This window comes from Dendrobates tinctorius, unplaced genomic scaffold (assembly GCF_039654945.1).
Source record: "Dendrobates tinctorius isolate UK_male_01 unplaced genomic scaffold, ASM3965494v1 ptg000032l, whole genome shotgun sequence".
Lineage (NCBI taxonomy): Eukaryota > Metazoa > Chordata > Amphibia > Anura > Dendrobatidae > Dendrobates > Dendrobates tinctorius.
Window position 1 is genome coordinate 34,902,750 of NW_027361700.1, and position 24,250 is coordinate 34,926,999.

At 43.6% G+C, this 24,250-nt stretch overlaps 1 protein-coding gene across 6 annotated transcripts in view; it reads right to left on the reverse strand.

Moving 5' to 3' along the window:
* LOC141086571 (NXPE family member 2-like) overlaps positions 1-24,250 on the reverse strand; it is a 724,795-nt gene that overhangs the window by 296,932 nt on the left and 403,613 nt on the right. The window contains exon 4 of one of the 6 annotated variants that reach the window (XM_073572723.1): positions 16,928-16,971. The exons of the other annotated variants lie outside the window; for them this stretch is intronic. The gene's annotated coding sequence lies outside the window, so the exon portion shown is untranslated. The remainder of the gene's footprint in view (positions 1-16,927; positions 16,972-24,250) is intronic. 6 annotated transcript variants of the gene reach the window in all.

Sequence of the window (24,250 nt, forward strand, 5' to 3'; positions counted from 1 at the left end):
GGGCAGTATGGTTGCAAAGCTGAACCTTAAAGGAATGTCCAGAAGGGCACCACCAGGAGTGGAGCCTACAGTTTAATTCGACTCCACCTGGGAAACCTCAACCATGCAAGCTACAGAAAAGATGCACACATTGCAAGCTTAATTCCGTTAACGAACGAGACTCCGTCATGCCCCGCGGTCCGAATCCGGCTTACTAGAGGGACACGTGAGGCTCTGGCACATGAGATTGGCCAATAACTGGTGTGTCATGCCCTTACATGTCCGTGGCTGCATGTGCGCTACACTGAAAAGGCCAGCGTTTGTCGCTTACAGGTGAAGATAACCCGCTGAGCAACGTTAGTGATGGGGATCTGTGATTACAATTATTACCCGTGAACGATGATTTCCCAGTAAGTGCAGGTCAACCGCAGTTCCGGAATTAGGCCTAACCGTCATTCCTGAAAAAATGAAAAACTTACGTGTGCAAACCACAGGTGCTGTAGCTTGCTTAACAGCTCGCCAGCAGTTCTCAGGCCCAGTATGGATTACACGTGATTGCACAAAGGTGAGAAAGGGTACCGTATCCCCGGATAACATGTATGGATAGCATAGTGTACACATTCAAAATATATGTCTATACATCAGGAGGCAGGCTCAGACGGTGTTAGGCCCAGTATGGATTGCACGTGATTGCACAAATGTGAGAAAGGGTACCGTATCCCCGGATAACATGTATGGATAGCATAGTGTACACATTCAAAATATATGTCTATACATCAGGAGGCAGGCTCAGACGGTTAGGCCCAGTATGGATTGCACGTGATTGCACAAAGGTGAGAAAGGGTACCGTATCCCCGGATAACATGTATGGATAGCATAGTGTACACATTCAAAATATATGTCTATACATCAGGAGGCAGGCTCAGACGGTGTCAGGCACAGTATGGATTTGACGGCCCAGACTACACAGCGGAGGAGCATGGAGAGGTAAAGATTGCAAATGCTGGGGCCCTGCCCAAGCAAGGGGGGCCCACTCGTGGGCGTCGGTACTGGCACTGGGCCCCTCATAGGACGGCAGTGTGTCTGACGGCGGGTGTGCACCACCACTGTCAGAGACACTTGTTTGCACTATGAGGGACCCTGTGCCAGTGCCCGCGCCCAAGAGTCGGCCTACCCACCTGTCCAGTGCAACGGCACTCGCACGGTGTCGTGCGCTAGGTGGTGACCCTGGCCATGGGGGGGAGGCAGCACAGTTAGGGAGTTTTAGAAAGTGGCATATGTTGATGTTGGACATTCAGCTGATGCAAAATGCGAAATAGGTCAAGTCCCAGCAAGAGGTGGACCAAAGCAAGCCATTTTTCTGTCACCCTATGTGTCATCAGGGGAAGGTGGGACAAAATCCTTGGAAACCCATGCATGGTTCATTTTAATGAAGGTTAGATCATCCACATTTTGGGTTGACAGACGGGTCCTTTTTTCTGTCAGGATTGATCCAGCTGCACTGAAGACTCTTTCCGATAGCACACTTGCAGCTGGGCAAGCGAGCTCCTGTAAGGCATATTGTGCCAATTCAGGCCAGGTGTCCAGTTTAGCTGCCCAATATTCAAAGGGGAATGACCTCTGTGGGAGAACATCGATATGGGAGGAAAAGTAGTTTGTAACCATAGTTGACAACTGCTGTCTCCTGTCACTTTCCATCGATGCAGTATTACCAGTTGTGTGAGCGGTACTTGAAAAATCAGTCCACAACATTGTCATGAAACCCCTGTCTCCAACGCCACTTCTTCTGTGTGCACCATGAACACCTCTGCCAAGCTTCCCCCAGCCCGTACGGCTCGTGTGAGAACCATCACCGCTGCTGTGTGCTGGGAATGCCTCAAGCAACCGATTTATCAGAGTTGCTTGTTTATTAGCCAATATTAGGTCAAGGTTCTCGTGTGGCATGATGTTTTGTAATTTGTCTTTATAGCGTGGATCCAGGATGCTGGCCAACCAGTAGTCATCATTGTTCATCATTTTGGCAATGCGGGGGTCCCTTTTTAGGATCTGCAAGGCATAATCTGACATGTGGGCCAATGTTCCCGGTGTCAATGATGCACTGCGAGTACTGGTTGGAGGAGCACTTTCTGGCAAATCCACATCCCTCCAGTCACGCACAAACCCTGTACGAGACCTTGCCACGCCAACATTTTCACTTGCCCCACGAGATGCATCCTTCTCCCCTAAGTAATCATCCCCATCATCATCCTCCTCCTCCTCTTCTTCCTCCATCTCGTCCAGGAGAGGTCCCTGAGCAGACAATGGCTGAATGTCATCAAGGATTCCCTCCTCGTCAACATTGGCTGCAGACGCCTGCTCCTTAAGGTGCGTCAAAGTTTGCATGAGCAGACGCATAAGTGGGATGCTCATGCTTAGGATGGCGTAGTCTGCGCTTACCAGCCGTGTGTATTCCTCAAAACACTGAAGGACTTTACAGAGGTCTTTCAGCTTCGACCACTGCACACCTGTCAACTCCATGTCTGCACTCAAAGTGCCTGGCCGTGTATCCTCCCACAAATGCATTATGTCCTGCCTCTGCTCGCACAGCCGCTCAACTATGTGCAGGGTGGAGTTCCACCTTGTTGCAATGTCGATAATGAGGCGGTGGTTGGGAAGGTGGAGCAATCGCTGCAGCTTCTGCATACGAATGGAGTGTACAGGCGACCGGCGGATGTGCGCACACAGTCTTCGCACCTTCTGGAGCAGGGCTGTTAACTCCGGATAATTTTTGAGGAAGCACTGCACCGCCAGGTTCAAGGTGTGAGCCAAGCAAGGTATGTGGCTGAGTTTTGAAAGGGCTATGGCTGCCACAAAATTACGGCCGTTATCACTAACTACCTTGCCTGCCTCAAGATGTACACTGCCCAGCCATGACTCAGTTTGTCGCTTCAAGTACTCGGCCAGCACCTCGGCGGTGTGTCTGTCGCCCAAACACATCATCTGCAACACAGCCTGCTGACGCTTTCCACTAGCTTCTCGATAGGGGGACACCTCGTGTGCAACAGTGGCAGCGGCAGATGGAGTGCTCGTACGACTGCACTCTGTGGACGAGCTTTTGCTTCTGGAGGAGTAGGAGGAGGAGGGTCGAATGCCTACAGCCAACTGTTTCCTATACCGTGGGCTAGGCAGCACTGCCCCACCACCGCTGTCCCCTGTGGACCCTGCATCCACCACATTAACCCAGTGCGCAGTGATGGACACGTAATGGCCCTGGCCATGCCGACTGGACCATGCATCAGTTGTGAGGTGCACCTTTCCACTCACTGACTGCTTGAGTGCATGGACAATGCGGTCTTTCACATGATGGTGGAGGGCTGGGATGGCTTTGCGAGAGAAGAAGTGGTGACTGGGTAGGTCATAGCGTGGTACTGCATAGGCCATGAGTTTGCGGAAAGCTGCGCTTTCCACCAACTGATAGGGCATCATCTCAAACGAGATTAGTTTGGTAATGTGGGCGTTCAAACCCAGTGTACGCGGATGAGAGACTGAGTACTTTCTTGACCTACTCATAGCGTCTGGGAGGGTGAGCTGGACTTTAGAGCTGCATATGGTGGAAGTAGCGGTGGACAGGGCGGACTGAGAGAGGGTTGATGATGGTGATGGACTTGGTGTTCTTTCTGATGGCCTAGATTCAGTATTTCGTTGATATAACAGTGGGATTCCCTGACTGCTGTGGCCTTGCAACGACACCTCAACATTTGCTGCTGTGCTGACCAGTGGGCTTACAGTGGGGGAAACAATGTAGCATTGCTGACTACCTTCTTTGTGATCAGTTGCACATGTGGTACTTGAGGTTTGGTGTTGTGTCCACGCTTGCAAGTGCATGGTGGTTAAATGTGTAAGCATGCAACTGGTATTCAAATTTTTCAGATTTTTCCCTCGGCTAAAGGTCTTTGCGCACTTCTTACAGATAACCTTGGCCTGATCATGAGGATTTTGTTCAAAAAAGTGCCACACTGCACTCTTCCTACTTTGGCAGACATTTTGCGGCCTAGCACGCTGTGATATTTTGACCCTCTGGACAAGCTGTCCAGCAACTCTTTTGATTTTTGGAACCTGTCTTTGGAATGCTCCGTGCCTGCCAGATAACAGCTGTTGCGATGTCGATGTCTGCTGTGGATGCTCCTCATCTAAGCTATTGGAAGCAGCACCCTCTTCCCCCAATGGTTGCCAATCTGGGTCAACAACTGGGTCATCCATCACCTCCTCTTCAATGTCATGTGCACCTTTCTCTGTGTCACCGTGTATGGTGGCATAGTGTGCGGGAAGGGGCACCTGAGTCTCATCAGGGTCAGAATCTGGCTCTGTACACTGCGAGGACAATGTAGTGCTCTGAGTGAATGTACCAGCAGAATCATCTTTCAGTGGCTGTGCATCAGTGCACTCCATGTCAGATTCATCTTGGCCTGGGTATTTCACCATTTCACTTGGTAATCCAGGCATGGTATGTGAAAACAGCTCCATGGAGTAATCAGTAGTATGGCCTGCGTCATCCTTCAATCTTGGTTGGGGTGAAGGACACAAGGAAAGGTGTGGTTCATGAACATGAGCCTCCAATGACGACTCAGTGCTTTTACTTTTTACAACTTCAGAAGAGGAGGCGATAGAGCTGGAGGCTGAGTCAGCAATGTAAGCCAAAACTTTTTCCTGCACCTCTGGCTTTAAAAGCGGTTTGCCAACTCCTAGAAAAGTAAGCTTTCGAGGCCTTGTGGAGCCAGACGATGATGCAGGCTCAACACCTCCTGCATTCGGTCCTATTTTGCTTTTGCCACTACCATCAGATCCACCACCAACACCATCATTACCAGCTGCCAACCCCCGCCCAATTCCACGGCCTCTTCCACCAGCCTTCCTCATTTTTGGTAGAAATGTAGACAAAATCCAACAAACTATATAGTAATGTAAAACAAGGTACAAGGTGTCTATAGGACAGGGGAGATTTTGAATTTCTGCACACACTTGTGGACACTGGACACCTATGGATTGTGTGAGGCCCACTGAATATCAGAGCGCTATGTCACAGGCTCGATGGCACAGGTGTGAAAAAAGTGACTACAGGATAAGGGAGATTTTGAATTTCTGCACACACTTGTGGACACTGGACACTTATGGATTGTGTGAGGCCCACTGAATATCAGAGCGCTCTGTCACAGGCTCGATGGCACAGGTGTGAAAAAAGTGACTACAGGATAAGGGAGATTTTGAATTTCTGCACACACTTGTGGACACTGGACACTTATGGATTGTGTGAGGCCCACTGAATTTCAGAGCGCTCTGTCACAGGCTCGATGGCACAGGTGTGAAAAAAGTGACTACAGGATCACGGAGATTTTGAATTTCTGCACACACTTGTGGACACTGGACACTTATGGATTGTGTGAGGCCCACTGAATATCAGAGCGCTCTGTCACAGGCTCGATGGCACAGGTGTGAAAAAAGTGACTACAGGATAAGGGAGATTTTGAATTTCTGCACACATTTGTGGACACTGGACACTTATGGATTGTGTGAGGCCCACTGAATATCAGAGCGCTCTATCACAGGCTCGATGGCACAGGTGTGAAAAAAGTGACTACAGGATAAGGGAGATTTTGAATTTCTGCACACACTTGTGGACACTGGACACTTATGGATTGTCTGAGGCCCACTGAATATCAGAGCGCTCTGTCACAGGCTCGATGGCACAGGTGTGAAAAAAGTGACTACAGGATCACCGAGATTTTGAATTTCTGCACACACTAGTGGACACTGGACACTTTTGGATTGTGTGAGGCCCACTGAATATCACAGCGCTATGTCACAGGCAGAAATTGGCTATTGTATCACAAACTACAAGGTGTATATAGAATTGGGCAGAATAGGAATCTCCCTAGAGTGTAGGTCTGTAAGAACGGAACAAGTCCTCCACTTATCCTTCCACAGTGACACACAGATAGCTTAACTGTGGCTGTGATAACAGCCGTTACACGGTACTGAGAGGAGCGTGCACGTACACGGCTGTCCGGTGTACGTAAAATTGTCAAGCTCCGTGTTTTTTAAGTATACGGACTGACACACGCTGTCTCTCTATAGTTTTGAATGGGATCAAACAGCAAATATATTTAACTGTTTGAAAGCTAGACAAAACTAGAAGGTGCAGGTCTGTAAGAATGGAACATGTCCTCGACTTATTCTCACAGAGTGACACACAGATAGCTTCACCGTTACACGGTACTGAGAGGAGCGTGCACGTACACGGCTGTCCGGTGTACGTAAAATTGTCAAGCTCTGTGTTTTTTAAGTATATGGACTGACACACACTGTCTCTCTATATTTTTGAATGGGATCAAACAGCAAATATATTTAACTGTTTGAAAGCTAGACAAAACTAGAAGGTGCAGGTCTGTAAGAACGGAACATGTCCTCGACTTATTCTCACAGAGTGACACACAGATAGCTTCACTGTGGCTGTGATAACAGCCGTTACACGGTACTGTGTGAGGAGTGTGCACCGCTGTATGGTGTGAAAAAATGCACGCTCAGTACCTCAGCAGGGCAAAAAAAAAAAAATTGGGATTGCTTTTAAAAAAGCAGTTTGCAGAGCAGTGGGTAAACAGCAATGCAGCCCAACAACCAACACCGCTGATCCACCAAAATATAGCCTCCCCTTGCATTGCACACACAGTGACTGGTGTGTTGTACAGGCAAAATCGCTAGCAGCAGAAGCAATTTTTGTTTCTTCTTCCCTGCCTAACGCTCTCCCTACAGAATCAGCAGCAACCTCTCCCTATGCTAAGATAGGCAGAAGTAAGATGGCGGTCAGCGTGCACGCCCTTTTATACCCCCTGTGACGCCCACCAAAGCAAGCCAATCACTTGCATGCCCTTCTGAAAGATGGTGGTGGCCCCTGCCTATGTCATCATGTTGCCCACAGTGTCCGTGGATCCTGATTGGCTGAAAAAGAGCGCAAAGCAAACTTATGAAACGCGACTTTGGCGCGTAAGTCGCCGACCTCATCCTCGGGTCGGGTTTCGTTTCATGAAACCCGACTTTGCCAAAAGTCGGCGACTTTTGAAATTTTTCGACCCGTTTCGCTCAACTCTAGTAATTACATGAGGGTTGATGTGTAAAATTTGGGAGGTGTAGGTGTTAATTTAAGGGGTTAATTCATTGTAAAAAAATGTGTGGGCTCCCGCATTGACAAATTACCGCTGGAGCCCACACATTTTTTTTTACAACGAATTAACCCCTTAAATTAACACCTACACCTCCCAAATTTTACACATCAACCCTCATCTAATTACTAATGAAAGACATACAAAACAAAGCATGAAATGAAATGGTTTACTGTATGTAAACCATGTGTCATTTCATGTCGGGTTGGGGAATGATTTGACAAAAGCCGGCAATTGAATTAGCGGCTATTCTGCTATGAAGAACTCTGTGAAATATAAATATATATATCTGTCTCAATGACATGTATATATATATATATGTATTCTATGTGGCTATATATATTCTTTCTTTTGTGTTATAAAACCTGTCATAGGGCTCCATTATATGTCCATTTTGCAAGCCGGCGAGAAAATCTCAGCATACGGAGGCATACGGATTACATACGGATGCTTATATGCGCAAAATGCGCGACCACACCTTGCTTACGGATGACATACGGAGCACTATTTAGGGGTCATTCATCCGTATTACGCCTGTAAACTACGGACCGTATTTTGCGTCAGTTAGTGTGACCCCGGACTTACATTTAATATATGTGCTGAGCACCGAACACCAGTTCAATATGCTGTGTACACGTTCAGTTTACTTAAAGGATCCGACAATAAATGCAAAGTGTAAATAAGACCATTCTGGTGCAGTTCACTTTTTTCTCTTTTCAAAGAGTAAGGCCAGGGTCACACTGGTGAGGAATACGGATGAGTGAGAGGCGTTAAAAGCACGCATTACACACGGACAAATTATTCTCTATGGGTTTGCTCCCAATAGCCGTATATTTCTCGGGCGTATTCTACGGTCCGTGCCAATCGCAGCATGCTGCGATTGTCAGCGTACTACGCCCGTATTACGCCAATGCAAGTCTATGGGTGCGCAAAAAATACGGATTACACACGGACCACACATGTGACTTGCGAGAAATACGCACCCGGTGTCTTTTAGAAAAGTCGGCAATTCAGTGCGCTTTACAGTAAACTCACACTGACAGGTTTAATAAAGAAAGAAAGAATAGATATATACACATAGAATACACATATATATATATATATATATATATATGCATACATGTCATTGTGACAAACATATATATATATTTATATTTCACAGAGTTCTTCATAGCAGAATAGCCGCTAATTAAATTGCCGGCTTCTATCAAATAATTCCCCAACCCGACATGAAATGACACATGCTTTACATTCAGTAAAGCATTTCATTTCATGTTTTGTTATATATCCTTGACTAATAATTAGATGAGGGATTGTATGCAAAATTTGGGAGGTGTAGGTGTTATTTTAAGGGGTTAATTCTTTGTTAAAAAATGCGTGGGCTTCCCATTGCCCTATATTGGTGGCGAGTGGATTAATCTAACAAAGGGTTAATGTCACCATTCGATTGTAAGGTGACATTAACCCTTTGTTAGATTAACCCATTCGCCACCGCTACAGGGCAATGGGAAGCCCACGCATTTTTTAACAACGAATTAACCCCTTAAAATAACAACTACAACTCCCAAATTTTGCACACAAACCCGCATCTAATTATTAGTCAAGGACATATAAAAAACCATGAAATGAAATGCTTTACTGAATGTAAAGCATGTGTCATTTCATGTCGGGTTGGGGAATTATTTGATAGAAGCCGGCAATTTAATTAGCGGCTATTCTGCTATGAAGAACTCTGTTAAATATATATATATATATGTTTATCTTAATGACTTGTGTGTGTGTGTATATATATATATACAGTATATATATATGCATTCTATGTGTCTATATCTATTATTTCGTTTATGTTAGAAACCCTATCATAGGGTTCCATTATATGTCCATTTTGCAAGTCGTCGAGAAAATCTTGCCATACGGATTGCATACGGATGCCATACGGATTACATACGGATGCTGACATGCGCAAAATACGCAACCACACCTTGCTTACGGATGACATACGGAGCACTATTTAGGGGTCATTCATCCGTATTACGCCTGTAAACTACGGACCGTATTTTGCATCGGTTAGTGTGACCCCGGCCTAATAATGGGAACATTGTTTTCACGAGGCTCTCTTGTACGTCTTGGGGTACGTCTAAATTTTGGCCAGGCCTTGCATTCACTGCATAGGAAACAGTACGGGAGAAACACTTACTAAGAATGGGAACATTGTTTTCAGGAGGCCTCCCTGTTCGTCTCTTCAAAGGGGTATTGGGGTACGTCCAAATTCTGGGCAGCCCTGCCACTCACTGCATACGCAATAAAAGTATAGGAGACCCCCTGTTTAATAATGGGAACAACAAAGCATAGCCGGCTGATGGCTCTCTAAGAATAGTGAGGGCCGACTGCTGGCCCTTTAAGAATAGGTAAGGCTGCCTGATGGCCCTATAAAAATAGGCTTTGTGGCTTTCAGAGTCCCTCCTTCATAAATGAAACAGGATGTGTCACACACGACATGGCCAGATAAGGTTGTAAAATGTGAAAATGATATTTCCCAGTGAATGCATTTGTCTTGATTGAAAGCAATGCTAAAATTTAAAAACGCTACATGTGAACATAGCCCAAAGTGTGGAGGAGCATTTCTGTTTTTGGTTATTTATTTTGCCTTATATAAAAGTCATTACCTTGGAAAGGATGTTCCTTAACATATTTCCCAGGAAAATCCATTTTGGTTTCATTTTTGTATGTTTTATTGTGAGTCTGTAAAATTGGTGTAAGACCCTGACATCATTGTTCACATTCCAATTTGCTCGACCAGAGCAACGAGCACCAGAGCATTTTAGTGCTCGCCCATCACTAGTTCTCATACATGTACAGCAGCGGTGCACTATCAGTGTACTGAGCACAGGTATTGTCTGTTACACTGCCAGCACCGAACAGTAATTAATGTAATCGGAGCTATATTCCAGGATTGGTGGGTTTTTTTTTGGTCACTGCAATTCCTCCTACCACACCCACCTAAAAAATGCAATAGAAAAGTGATCAAAATATTACATGTACCCCAAAATGGAAACAATAATAATGTCAGTTTGTCACGCAAAAAAACAAACCCCAAAACAGAGAGACTAATCTAAAAAGTGACATGTCTCAGAATATGGTGACACAAACATAAGGTACTTTTTTTTCTGCAAATGTAACAATTTTTTCAGCACTTAACTAACAAAAAATGTTTCCAGTTTGTATTTCAAAATCTAGTTACATATCCATGATTACACCGATAACCGAATACATTTCCTGGTGTAAACGCAGAATGATGCGTGTAATTGCAGTGTGACTCTTCTTTATCCCCTTCACACCTCAGCCCATTTTCATTTTCCTTTCGTTTTTTTTCTCCTCTTGCTCCCAGAGCCATAAGGCTGTGTGCCCACTAGAGTGACCGGATCTCTAATGGGGGGAAAAAAATGTCGGAATCTTGTTCGTCTGGACCCCACAAAACGATTACCCTTTCCAGATATTGAGATAGCCAAAATTTGAGCTCGATCAAACGACGTCAACCCGTGCCGCTCGTCGCTCAAAGTTTGAAAAAAGGCCAAAAATTTGGATTTTTCAAACTTTGAGCGACGAGCGGCACGGGTTAACGTCGTTTGATCGAGCTCAAATTTTGGCTATCTCAATATCTGGAAAGGGTAATCGTTTTGTGGGGTCCAGACGAACAAGATTCCGACATTTTTTTCCCCCCATTAGAGATCCGGTCACTCTAGTGCCCACGTTGCGTTCTTTAAGCATTTCTGATGCGTTTTTGCTGCTATGGAAACTCTTAAAAAATGCTTAAAAACGCATTCCCATGTAATCCTATGGGATTCCGCAATTGCTGTGTCTATGCTGCGAATTATTCCGCTGCGGAATTGCATAGCGGTAAAATCCGCAGCATGTCCATTAATTCTGCGGAATCACGGCACTGCCATAGAATTGCATTGAAACGCTCACTTTACACATGTGGCTATGCCCACCATACATAAAGTGAGCACTTCATGTGCGTATGGTACCCAGGGACTGGAGGAGAGAAGACTCTACTCCATGCCCTGGGTACCATATTCCTGTAAAAAATAGAATTAAAATAAAAAATCAGGATATACTTAACCTCTGTCGGCCCCGGGAGTCCTTCCGGACGTCAATGGTGATGGCGGCAAATTCCGTTCCCAGGGATGCATTGCGCGAATGACCTCTGATGACGTAGTGGTCTCAAGAGACTGCTAAATCATCAGAGGTCATTCGCGCAATGCATCCCTGGGAACAGAAGTTGCTGGCAGAGCGGCTAAGGACCGGAAGGACTCCGGGGAACAACAAGGGTAAGTATATCCCGATTTTTTAAAAATTATTTTTAACATCCTATCTTTATTATTGATGCTATATAGGCAGCATCAATAGTAAAAAGTTAGTCACACTTGTCAAGCATAGTGCTTGACAAGTGTGACCAACCTGTCAATCACCTTTCCAAGTGATGCTTCAAATTGCTTGGAAAGCGCTAGCATTCTGCAAGCTAAAAACACTTGTGTTTTGTGGGAAAATGCATGTGAATTCTGCATGCATTTTACCCGCAGCGGGGAGTTGCGAAAATGCTGCAGACAATTCCGCAGCATTTCTGCAATGTGGGCACATAGCCTAAGGCTATGTGTACACATAAAAGTGCCGTGCCTACTAAAGTCATGTGCTGATGAAGAAAGCGACCAGAGTTCAGAAAAACTCAAGGAGATAACGCCTTAGTCCACTCAGGAGAAATTATAAAGTGCTATAAGTGTTAAGACCAAAACAGCAATATGTGCAAATAGAATTTAATACCTTCATGGAAGAAGCGCCTTATCCAATTCTACGCAGCAGAAGAATATATTATACAGAAAGAGCCAGTAATCCTAATCCCAAATTTGGGATTAGGATTACTGGCTCTTTCTGTATATTATATTCTTCTGCTGCGCAACATGCAATTTTGGCCGGTCACGTGACCTGAAGACGACACGCAGGTCCTGGTTGTTCACAGAACCTGCCAGCGATCGTCGCGCACACTGTGCTTTCCGTGCACTCTAGCAATCTACCTGGGGAGTCTGCTCTCGACCGCGACACAGCTCCCAGACCAGCCGCTTACTCATTAAGCAGAATTGGATAAGGCGCTTCTTCCATGAAGGTACTAAATTCTATTTGCGCACATTGCTGTTTTGGTCTTAAGGCCGGGGTCACACTAACCGACGCAAAATACGGTCAGTATTTTACATGCATAATACGGATGAATGGCCCCTAAACAGTGCTCCGTATGTCATCCGTAATCAAGGTGTGGTCGCGCATTTTGCGCATGTAAGCATCCGTATGTAATCCGTATGCCATCCGTATGGCGAGATTTTCTCGCAGGCTTGCAAAATGGACATATAATGGAGCCCTATGACAGGGTTTCTAAACAGAAACCAAAGAATAGATATAGACACATAGAATGCATATATATATGTGTATGTATTATATGTGTCTATATCTATTCTTTTGTTTCTTTATTAAACCTGTCAGTGTGAGTTTACTGTATAGCGCACTGAATTGCCGGCTTTGCTAAAAGACACCGGGTGCGTATTTCTCGCAAGTCACATGTGTGGTCCGTGTGTAATCCGTATTTTTTGCGCACCCATAGACTTGCATTGGCGTATTACGGTCGTAGTACGCTGACAATCGCAGCATGCTGCGATTGGCACGGACCGTAGAATACGGATGAGAAATATACGGCTGGTGCGAGGGACCCCATAGAGAATCATTGGTCCGTGTCTAATGCGTGCTTTTAGCGCCTCTCACTCGGCCGTATTCCTCGCCAGTGTGACCCCGGCCTAACACTTATAGCACTTTATAATTTCTCCTGAGTGGACTAAGGCGCTATCTCCTTGAGTTTTTCTGAACTCTGGTCGCTTTCATCATCAGCACATGATTTTAGTAGGCACGGCACTTTTATGTGCTAGATAATTATATTTATTACTGCGACTTTAGATATATCAGTCGGATATGATCTTTTTATAGTTCATTGCGAATTGTTGTACTATTTTATTAGGATGGACACATAGGTTATTCTCTGACCATCAATATTATTGCATATTAATAGGAAGGAACTTTTCAAAAATTTTTTTTTTTTTTTTTTTTTTTTTACTGAGTGCATTTATATATATTCATCTAATAACCTTTATTTTTCAACTCTTAATTTCAGCCGGTTTCAATAGGTTTTCTATTTAAAACTGCAAATCCTCATTCAATATTGAATATTCATCAACAAACCAATACAAGGTACAAAATGTCTTTTTTATCAGTAATGTTTTGTTATGATTGCATCTAAGCGTGTATATACGTATTAATATATTTTTAAATTTTTGATTTTTCACCCCATAGTGGTAAGGGGTGCTTTGATACTTGCAGCTGATTCAAAATATATATGCTTGCGCTGCTAATTTAATTATATTCATGTGTACACATATGCAGAAAATTTCTGCATGAAAACCGGACTCCTTCCCAGAAAATACGGGGTTTTTTTCCGCGCAAAAACAGCGCTTTTTTATGCGTTTTTCCCGCGCATCCCCAGTCTCATAGAAAATAGCTAGAAATGCGGATTTTTCTGCAAAATTAATGAGCATGTTGCGTTTTTTACCGCGATGCATTTTTTTCGTAGAAAAAAAACACATCAATATGCACAAAAAGTGCAGAGTTCATTAAAATGAATGGGATGCTTCTTGTAAGCATTTTTATGAGTTTTTGCCGGTAAAAACGCCTAAACACGAAAAAAACGTGTGCACACACCCCTATTCCTATTTTTCTGTCCACATTGATATATGATGGGCTCGTTTTTGGCAGAAAGAGTTGTACTTTTAAATGACACCATTCATTTAGCCACACAATGTACTCGAAAATGGGAAAAAAATTCCAAGTGCAGTGAAATTGTGAAAAAAAAAAATTCTGACAATGTTTTGTGAGGCTTGGTTTTACCCTGTACATGTTGTGGTGAAAATTACATGTCCCAATTCTTTTATTATTTAAGTGGTGAAAAAAAAATCTGAAGCAAAAATAATTTTTTTTGAGTTGAGTCATCATTTTCAGAGATCCGTAATAGTTTTGCTTTTCATCCACTATAGTGATAGCTTAAGATTTGCGGGGCAAGCCAACGTTATTAGGACAATAGTGGTATATACAGTATGTGACTTTTTGATCGCTTGGTACAGCATTTTTTTTGTGGAATAGTGGTGATCAAAAAACATTATTTTGGCATTCTTTAATTTTTTCAATTTATGGTGTTCACAGATCGGATTAATTGTTTTTTTTTAAGATTTTTGATAGATTGGGCTTTTTAGAATGCGGCAATAGCACATATGTGTATTTTTAAATTTTTTTAATATATTTATTTCCAATAGAGGTAAAGGAAGGTGATTTTAACTTTTGTGGTTTTTAAATTTTTTTCATATTTTTTTAAAACATTTTTTTTTACTTTTTACTGATTTTGTTATCCCCTTAGGAGGCTTTAAGATGCGATCATCTGATCGCTTGTGCTAAATACATCGCTGCATATAGCAGGAATTACAGCCTCCTTTGAAGCTCTGCCACAGGCAGGGTTTCAAAGGGGTTCCATAACGACAAGTACGTGGGTCATCAGCTGACCCCTGGCTGTCATGACAACCCATCAACGACCCGCTATAATGTAATGGGTGCGCCAATGGGTGGAAGAAAGACATGCGTGCTTGTAGGCGCTAGTTATATGCCGCTGTCAGAGATTGCCAGAGGCATTTAAGAGGTTTGCAATTGTGGTCTAGCACCATTCCACATGGTATTGTTAGTGGCAGTTCCTGGCTGTATAACACAGCCATTGCCTGCCGGGTATGGAGCAGGCTCGATGCATGACCCCGCTCCACACACCCACTTCCAACTTGCACCATATATATAAGCTGCATGTAGGGGAAGGTTTAGCATGGAATTAACCCCTTTGTGACCTCTGCCATTCTAGTACTGCGTACTAGTGTAAAAAAAATAAAAGAAAAAAACTTCTAAAAAAAAAAATGAAGAAATGCAATTTAAAATATAAATATGCAGGTATGTCTGTATAATCCTAAACATAAAAACATGCAGTTTGATATTCCTGTAACTTTAATACAGTCAGTGCCAGGGGCGCAGTTACAGTCACTCTCTATACACAGAACTGTGACTAAAGTTGTGCTGGCGCTGCCCAGTATCCAATACCAGAATACTGCTGGGGGAATAAAATTCATTTCCTCCCAGCAGCAGTGCTTTAAGTGGCGGCGCTGGGCAGGCTAAGGGTATGTGTACATGTTGTGGATTGCTGTGCGGAATTTTCCACGCAAAATCTGGATCTGTTGGCAGTATCCGCAGGTCAAAATCCGCGTGGATTCCCTGTGGAATTCTTGCGGATTTCTAGTGGATTTTGTGTAGATTTCGCCTGCGTTTTTACACCTGCGGATTTCTATAATGAAATGGGTGTAAAAACGCTGTGGAATCCGCACAAAGAATTGACATGCTGCGGAAAGTGAACCGCTGTGGATTCGGTGAGGAATGTTCTGCAACATGTGCACAGCCAATTTTTTTTCCCATAGGTTACCATTGTACTGTAAGGCTGTGTTTACACACAGCGTTTTTTTTTAGCGGTTTTCCCAATAAAAACGCTATAAAAACGCTAAAAATAAGCTTCCCATGCATTTCTATGCATTTTGCACTTTTTGTGCATATTGATGAGTTTTTTACGCTTTGTGGTAATAAAGCGCAGCATGCTCATTAATTTCGCAGATTTTCTGCATTTCTGGCTATTTCTATGCGCTTTGAAAACGCGCTGAAAAAAACGCGCATTTTTTGCGCAAAAACCGAGCAGAAAATGCGCAGAAAAAAATGCGTGGTTTCTGGGAAAGGAGTCAGGTTTTCCAGCAGAAATTTTCTGCTACGTGTGCACTTAGCCTAAATCACTTTCAGATCTGCAAAGTCAAATCCGCAGCAAATCTGCAACGTGTGGACAACGCTTAGAATGCTATTAACCTGCAGATTAACCCTATATCTGCAGGCTACTAGCTTTTTTTCACGTGACCGATTCCCTTCTCAAAAAGTTCTGGAAATGTAAGAATAAAACAATGCAAAAACTGAAGATTCCCTGTTGCCTTTAGTGGCTCAGCTCTTAAAAAGTTAAAGATAATCGTTTTTTAGATTGGATACAGTAACACGTATTTAAGTACCTGTCAGTGTACAATCAAACCCTTCAGATTTTCCAGTCTTTTGATATCTAAACAAAATGGCTAACAATCTTTTTTTAACAGTCAAGGATGTATCTACCACAGAAGCAGCTAGTGCACTTTCTATATGGTTCTCTGAAATAAAGTGCCAAACTCAGATTTGGTATTTCCACATTAAAAATCAAACACCAAGAACGTTAAAATTAACAAAAAAAACACTTGTCAATTTGCCACAACAACATTTCAAAACTTTCTCCTTCGCTCTTTGAAATTTGTTACATAATAAAAGAATAAATAATAGATTTTTTTTTTTACCTATAATGGGCTTTCAATGTAAATAAACAGATACAGAAGAGCTAATGGTATCAGATATAGCAATGCTGAGGTTGTTATTTGGTAGAATAGGTTATGGTATTGTTAAATGAAATTTTACATAAGACTATAGATAAATTTAATACAGTTATTAATATGTGCAAAATATCTCCTACATCAGAAATATAACTACATGACGGGCAATTAAAGAAATACTTCACTTACCTATTGTAGCCAGATGTGAAAAATATCAGACTGGAGCTTAGACGCTGTGTGAAAGCAAATAGTAGAATGGCTTACTGATTTACACAGTCAGAGAGGTGTTGCTACAACTCAGAAACATTCTTTGTTAGATGATACTTTAGAAGGTGTTGTAAATTTGCAAATAGTCACATCAAAGCCTTGGAAATTGTTGTAACCTCTGATTTACTATTATTTTTCTGGTAATTTGTAGAAGTAATCATCTCTACTTAATTAATAGAAGGGACGTTGATACAGTAAATATGGGTCACATTGTAATAATATTTTATTTTATTTAATTACTAGAGCATACAATTATATATACTGATAACATATTTATAACTCGAGAAAAATAAATTGTGCAAATTGTGAATTTTTGTAATGTGGAACCAGTGAAGGTAACTTGTTCTGGTCTCTTTGAGCAGGATGATGTGCCAGCACAGCTCATCCCAAACTGGGATACCAAAAGATCTAAATCTGATTGTGATGTACTACTTCAGTTCTGGAGCACATTGAAAATAGGAGTGATATCTCAGTCTGTGAATAATAATCCAAAGATTGAAGCGATATAGAGAGGTGCTGACCCTCCATTTTCTGTGTGACTGTGAATTGATTGATCTGTGATCACGCAGTGTCTTTGCTACATTTTTGCAGGTTTGCATTGCTTTCAATGGTGAAAAAACATTCCACAGGAAATGTAATTGTATCATTTTAATACGTTATCTGGCCATGTGGTGTGTGAGATATGATCAGACACATTGAAAGTTGCTTTTTTTTTTTTTTGCAGGGCCATCAGCCGGTCATCACTATTTGTAGAGGGCCATCAGACAGCAATTTCTATTAGAGGAGTTTTGTGGACAGATGAGACCCAGATTCTTCCCCATCGGACCAAATAGAAATAATATCATAGATAAAACGCTGCCAGAGGACCAGACCCGCACACAGCACGCCCTGTGGGTGTATGTGGATGTCTTCCCACCTACTCACATACAAGTTTGCGTAGCTGGGTGCGAATCTGGTCCCCATGGCAGTGTGGGTAGGTGGGAATCACCTATGGGCAAGAATCAATGTCAGAGTTTTTAACTGAAATTAATAAAAATGAGTTTTATCTAAATTGTTATGAATGAGTCACCGTAGGAGGCAAAAACAGAAATACTAGCTAAGTCCAGAAAACCAGAGAAGTTGGCAGCTATCGGATTGCAGACCCCTGAACCTATCAACAACAACTAGCAGTAGCCGTGGGGGTTCCTACGGTGCCCTAGACCCCTCGATCACAGCCGGAGAACTACATAGCCTAAAGACAGAAAGGGAAATCTAAACTGCCCCAGAGCAGACCCCAAAGCAATAGGCAGCCCCCAACATATAATGACGGTGAAGCAAGATGAAAAAACACTCACACAGATAGAAAGATAGGCTGAGCAAATGATGGGGCCCAAGCTAACTAGATAGGACAGGATAGAAAAGCTGCTGTCTGTAATCCGCCAAAACCCTATCAAAACAAGAGCCAACAGCTGATAGGGAAAAAAGCCCTGAAGACGCTAGGCTTCAAAAAGACTATATCAGTACTCAGGTATTTTCTGAAGACAGAGCAAAAAGGAATTCAGCTCACCCCAGCAGGGAATGGCAGAAATCAAGGAAAACAATGCAAAAGAAAACCAAAACACAAATGTAAAAAGTAGAGCAGAAAACTTAGCTTTTGAGGAGCAGGAATCAGACTGGTCTCCTAGAATCCCTCAGAGAGATCACCAGCAAGGCAGAAGGGCGTTGGCTGCCTTATATCCAGTCAGTAATTCCCGTCACCCAGTCATCATCATCCTGCCCAGGTGCTTGGTAATCAGCCTCACTACCTTCCTTCACCAGAAGAGGGAGTTCATCAGACCTCAATGGTGAAGGGGAAAATGAACTCACAACAGTACCTCCCCGTTGAGGAGGGGTCACCGAACCCTCATCCACGCCACCAGGGCGATCAGGGTGAGCCCGATGAAAGGCACGCACCAATCTTTTGGCATGAATATCAGAGGCAGAGACCCAGGAATCATCCTCCTGACCATAACCTGTTGTGAGTTCATTTTCCCCTTCATCACTGAGGCCCAAGGAATTCCCTCTTCTGGAAAGGAGAGGTAGTGAGTCTGATTATCAGACACCTGAGATTAATGATGATGACTGGCTGAGTGGAGTCACAGACTGGATATAAGGCTGCATACGCCCATTCCTCCCTGCGGGTGATTTCCCTGTGGTATCCTTGGAGTCCAGTCTGAATTCCTGCTCTGCTAAAGCTAAGTTTTCCTCCTGGCTTTTTGCATTTGTGCCTTGCTTTGTTTTTTCTGGATTTCAGCCTTTCCCTGCTGGGGTGAGCTGAACTCCTTAGCTCTGTCTTCTGAAAATACCAGAGTGCTGATTTAGTTTTGAAGCTTAGTTGCTTCAGGGTCTTTTTCCATTTCAGCTTGCTGGCCTATGTTTTTTGCCGACTGCAGACAGCAGCTTTCCTTTCCTTTCCTGTTTAGATTAGATTGGGCCCAAATGTTTGCTCAGCCTATCTTTCTATCTGTGTCAGTGTTTTTTCATCTTTCTTCACCGTCATTATATGTTGGGGGCTGCCTATTACTTTCGGGTCTGCTCTGGGGCAGTTTAGATTTCCCTTTCTATCTTAGGCTATATAGTCCTCCGGCTGTGTTCGAGGGGTCTAGGGCACCGTAGGTACCCCCCACGGCTACTGCTAGTGTGTTGATAGGTTCAGGGGTCTGCAATCGGATAGTTGCCAGCTCCACTGGTTTTCTGGATGTAGCTTCTATTTTTGTGTCTGCCTTCTACGGTCACTCTATCATAACAATAACCCTTCCACTTAACCAAATACTGGAGTCTCCGTCTAGCCATACGGGAATCCAGTATCTTCTCTACCTCATATTCCATGTTACCTTCAACCAATACAGGGTCCGGAGGTGCCACCCCAGGAACTACTGGTTCAACAAACCTCTTCAACAAGGACTTTGAAACACATTATGGATTTTAAATGTAACAGGAAGAGCCAAATGAAAAGAGACCAGATTAATAATCTCCAAAATCTTGTAAGGTCCAATAAATCTAGGCTTAAACTTAGGAGAAGCCACCTTCATAGCGATATTTTTTGATGATAACCAAACCATATCACCAACCTTAAACTGGGGATCAATGGTCCTATGTCGGTTGGAAAACCGCTGGGCCTTTTCCTGGGAGAGAGATAACTTATCCACCACTTGGTCCCAGATCTGGTGCATTCTCTCCACCACAGTGTCAACACCTAGGCAGGCAGAAGGCTCCACCTGCCCTGAAGAAAATCGATGATGAAACACAAAGTTACAAAAAAAAGGTGACATCAAAGTGGCAGAACTAGCTCTATTATTTAAAGCAAATTCGGCCAAGGGCAAAAATGAAACCCAATCATCCTGATCAGTGGAAATAAAACATCTCAAATACGACTCCAAGGTCTAGTTTGTTCTCTCCGTCTGCCCATTGGTCTGAGGGTGAAAAGCAGAGAAGGACAACTGAATTCCCAGCTTGGAACAGAAAGTCCTCCAAACTAGACACAAACTGAACTCCTCTGTCAGATACAATGTTCTCAGGAATCCCGTGCAAGCGAACCACCTGTTGCAAAAACAGGGGCAGCAACTCAGAGGAAGATGGCAACTTAGGGAGTGGTACAAGATGAACCATCTTAGAGAACCTATCACAAATCACCCAAATAACAGTCATTCTCTGAGAGACAGGCATATCAGAGATGAAATCCATTGAAATATGGGTCCATGGCCTCCTGGGAACCGGCAAAGGCGTCAACAACCCACTAGAGCGAGAACAAGGTTTAGACCGGGAGCAAGTCCCACAGGACTGCACAAAATTCCTGACATCACAAGACAAGGCGGGCCACCAAAAAGACCGACTCACCAGATCTCTAGTACTAAAAATACCTGGATGACCAGCCAATGTAGAGCAATGAACTTCAGACATCACTCTCTTCTTCCACTGGTCAGGAACATACAACTTTCCACTGGGACAATGCTCAGGTTTGTCCTCCTGGAACTCTTCCAGAGCACGTCTCAAATCGGGCGAGATGGCAGAAAGAACTACCCCTTCGCCTAAGATGGTAGCAGGCTTGGTCACCACAGGAGAATCAGCAAAGAAACTCCTAGAGAGAGCGTCAGACTTGACATTCTTAGTGCCAGGAAGAAAAGAGACCACAAAATCAAAACGTGTAAAAAACAAGGCCCACCTAGCCTGTCTAGGGTTCAAGCGTTTGGCCGACTCCAGGTAAATCAAATTCTTGTGGTCAGTGAGGACCACGACTTGATGTTTAGCTACCTCCAACCAATGTCTCCACTCCTCAAATGCCCATTTCATGGCTAACAGTTCCCGATTCCCCACATCATAGTTACGTTCAGATGGAGAGAACTTTCGGGAAAAGAAAGCACAGGGATTCATTTTAGATGTTACAGAATCCTTTTGGGACAAAACAGCTCCTGCACCAATCTCAGAAGCGTCCACCTCTACCTGGAACGGGAGTGAGACATCAGGTTGCCGCAAAACCGGGGCAGAAGTGAATCTTCGCTTCAGCTCCTGAAAGGAAGAAACAGCCTCCGGAGACCAATTCAACACATCAGCACCCTTCTTAGTCAGGTCAGTCAATGGCTTGGCAATACTAGAAAATTTTGCTATAAATTTCCGATAAAAATTAGCAAAACCCAAAAACTTCTGGAGGGCCTTCAAAGAAGTGGGCTGAACCCAATCATAAATGGCCTGTACCTTGGCCGGGTCCATTTCAATAGTTGACAGAGACAAAATAAATCCCAAAAAAGAAATCCTCTGTACCACAAAAAGGCATTTCGATCCTTTGACATACAGGGAATTCTCCCTCAAGATCCGGAACACAGTCCGAATATGTTCCACATGAGAATCCCAATCCTTGGAGAAGATCAAAATATCATCCAGATAGATAATCAAAAATGTATCCACAAAGCCTCGGAAAATATCGTTCATGAAGCACTGGAAGACAGAAGGGGCATTAGTGAGCCCAAAAGGCATCACCAGGTACTCAAAATGTCCCTCCGGAGTATTAAACGCCGTCTTCCATTCATCCCCATGCTTAATGCGGATAAGATTATACGCCCCCTGAGGTCAAGCTTGGTAAACCAGCAAGCACCTTTAACTCTGGAGAATAGATCCGAATTCAGGGGTAACGGATACTGATATTTAATAGTAATTTTGTTGAGGGCACGATAATCAATACAAGGCCTTAATGAACCATCCTTTTTGGCCACGAAAAAAAACCCAGCACCTAAGGGTGAAGAGGATGGTCTAATATGACCCTTCTCCAACGCCTCCTTAATATAGGATCGCATAGCCTCGTGCTCGGGTACAGATAAATTGAAAAGCCGACCCTTGGGAAATTTACACCCCGGGCTCAGTTCAATTGCACAGTCATAACTCCTATGAGTAGGCAAAGATGCAGACTCATTCTCACTAAATACATCATAAAAATCCGCCAAATAGTCAGGAACATCATGCGACTGAGGAGAGGTGGAAAAAACCGGAGCCTCACTAAGGGCACACCGACAACCCCAACTCACCACAGACACAGATTTCCAATCCAAAACTGGATTATGAATTTGCAACCAGGGAAACCCCAGAACAATGGTATCATGCAAATTATGCAACACCAAAAATCTGCAATTTTCTTGATGGTCTTGGGCGACCCACATTACCACCTGGGTCCAAAACTGAGGTTTATTTTTCGCCAAAGGAGTAGCATCAATCCCCCTCAAAGGGATAGGCGTCCGCAGAGGTGTCATCGGAAATCCACAACGTTTAGCAAAATCCAAGTTCATTAGTGTTGTGAGTTCATTTTCCCCTTTACCACTGAGGCCCGATGAACTCCCTCTTCTAGTAAAGAAAGATAGTGAGCCTGATTATCAGGCATCTGGGTCTAATGATGATGATTGGCTGAGTGGAGTTTCGGACTGGATATAAGGCTGTCCACGCCCGTCTGCTCTGCGGGTGATTTCTCTGTGGATCCTTGGATACCAGTCTGAATTCCTGCTCTCCAAAAGCTAAGTTTTCTGCTCTGCCGTTTGCATTTGTACGTTGTCTTTGTTTTGCTGGATTTCTGTCATTCGCTGCTGGGGTGATCTGAATTCCTTTAGCTCTGTCTTCAGAAAATACCTGAGTGCTGATATAGTTTTTGAAGCCTAGCTGCTTCAGGGCCTTTTTCCATATCAGCCTGTTGGCTTATGTCTTTTTAGGGTTTTTTGCAGATTGCAGACAGCAGCTGTCCTATCCTGTCCTATTTTTAGTTAGCTTGGGCCCCATTGTATGCTCAGCCTATCTTTCTATCTGTGTGTGTGTTTTTTCATCTTGCTTCACCGTCATTATATGTTGGGGGCTGCCTTTTACTTTGGGGTCTGCTCTGGGGCAGTTTAGTTTTCCTTTTCTGTCTTTAGGCTATTTAGTTTCTCCGGCTGTGATCGAGGGGTCTAGGGCACCGTAGGAACCCCCCACGGCTACTGCTAGTTGTGTTGTTAGGTTCAGGGGTCTGCAATCTGATAGTTGCCAACTTCTCCGGTTTTCTGGACTTAGCTGCTATTTTTGTGTCTGCCTCCTACAGTGACTCATTCATAACAGAATCACCCGCCGAACCGCAGATCCTAGGGTACTCAATAGCAGGAAAGAATTGTTTAAAAAAAAAAAAAAAGGTGTGTATATTTTTTCCTCTATATCTCTGAGGCCGTAGGGGGATTTTTTTTTCTCTCAATGGAGATAAAGCAATTGTCTGATCGTGTGGAGCAGCTCGCTGTGGAAGTGCGGGGAATTTCCGCCTACCTTGCTCATTCTCATACTGCTGAACCAAAGATTCCCACACCTGATGTATTTTTTGGGGATCGGTCTAAATTTTTGAATTTCAAAAATAATTGTAAATTATTTTTTGCCTTGAAGCCTAACTCGTCAGGGAGCTCCGCGCAGCAGGTTAAAATTGTCATCTCTTTGCTGCGTGGCGATCCCCAGGATTGGGCGTTTTCTTTGAAACCTGATGATCCTATTCTGACTAATGTGAATGCATTTTTTCAAGCCTTGGGGTTGTTGTATGACGAACCTAATGCCATTGATCAGGCTGAAAAGACCCTGCTGGCATTGAACCAGGGCCAAGATTCTGCAGAATCGTACTGTCAAAAATTCCGAAAGTGGGTGGTACTTACTACTTGGAATGATAACGCCTTGGCTGCTCTCTTTCGGAAGGGTTTGTCAGAAGCCGTAAAAGATACTATGGTGGGATTACCTGTTCCC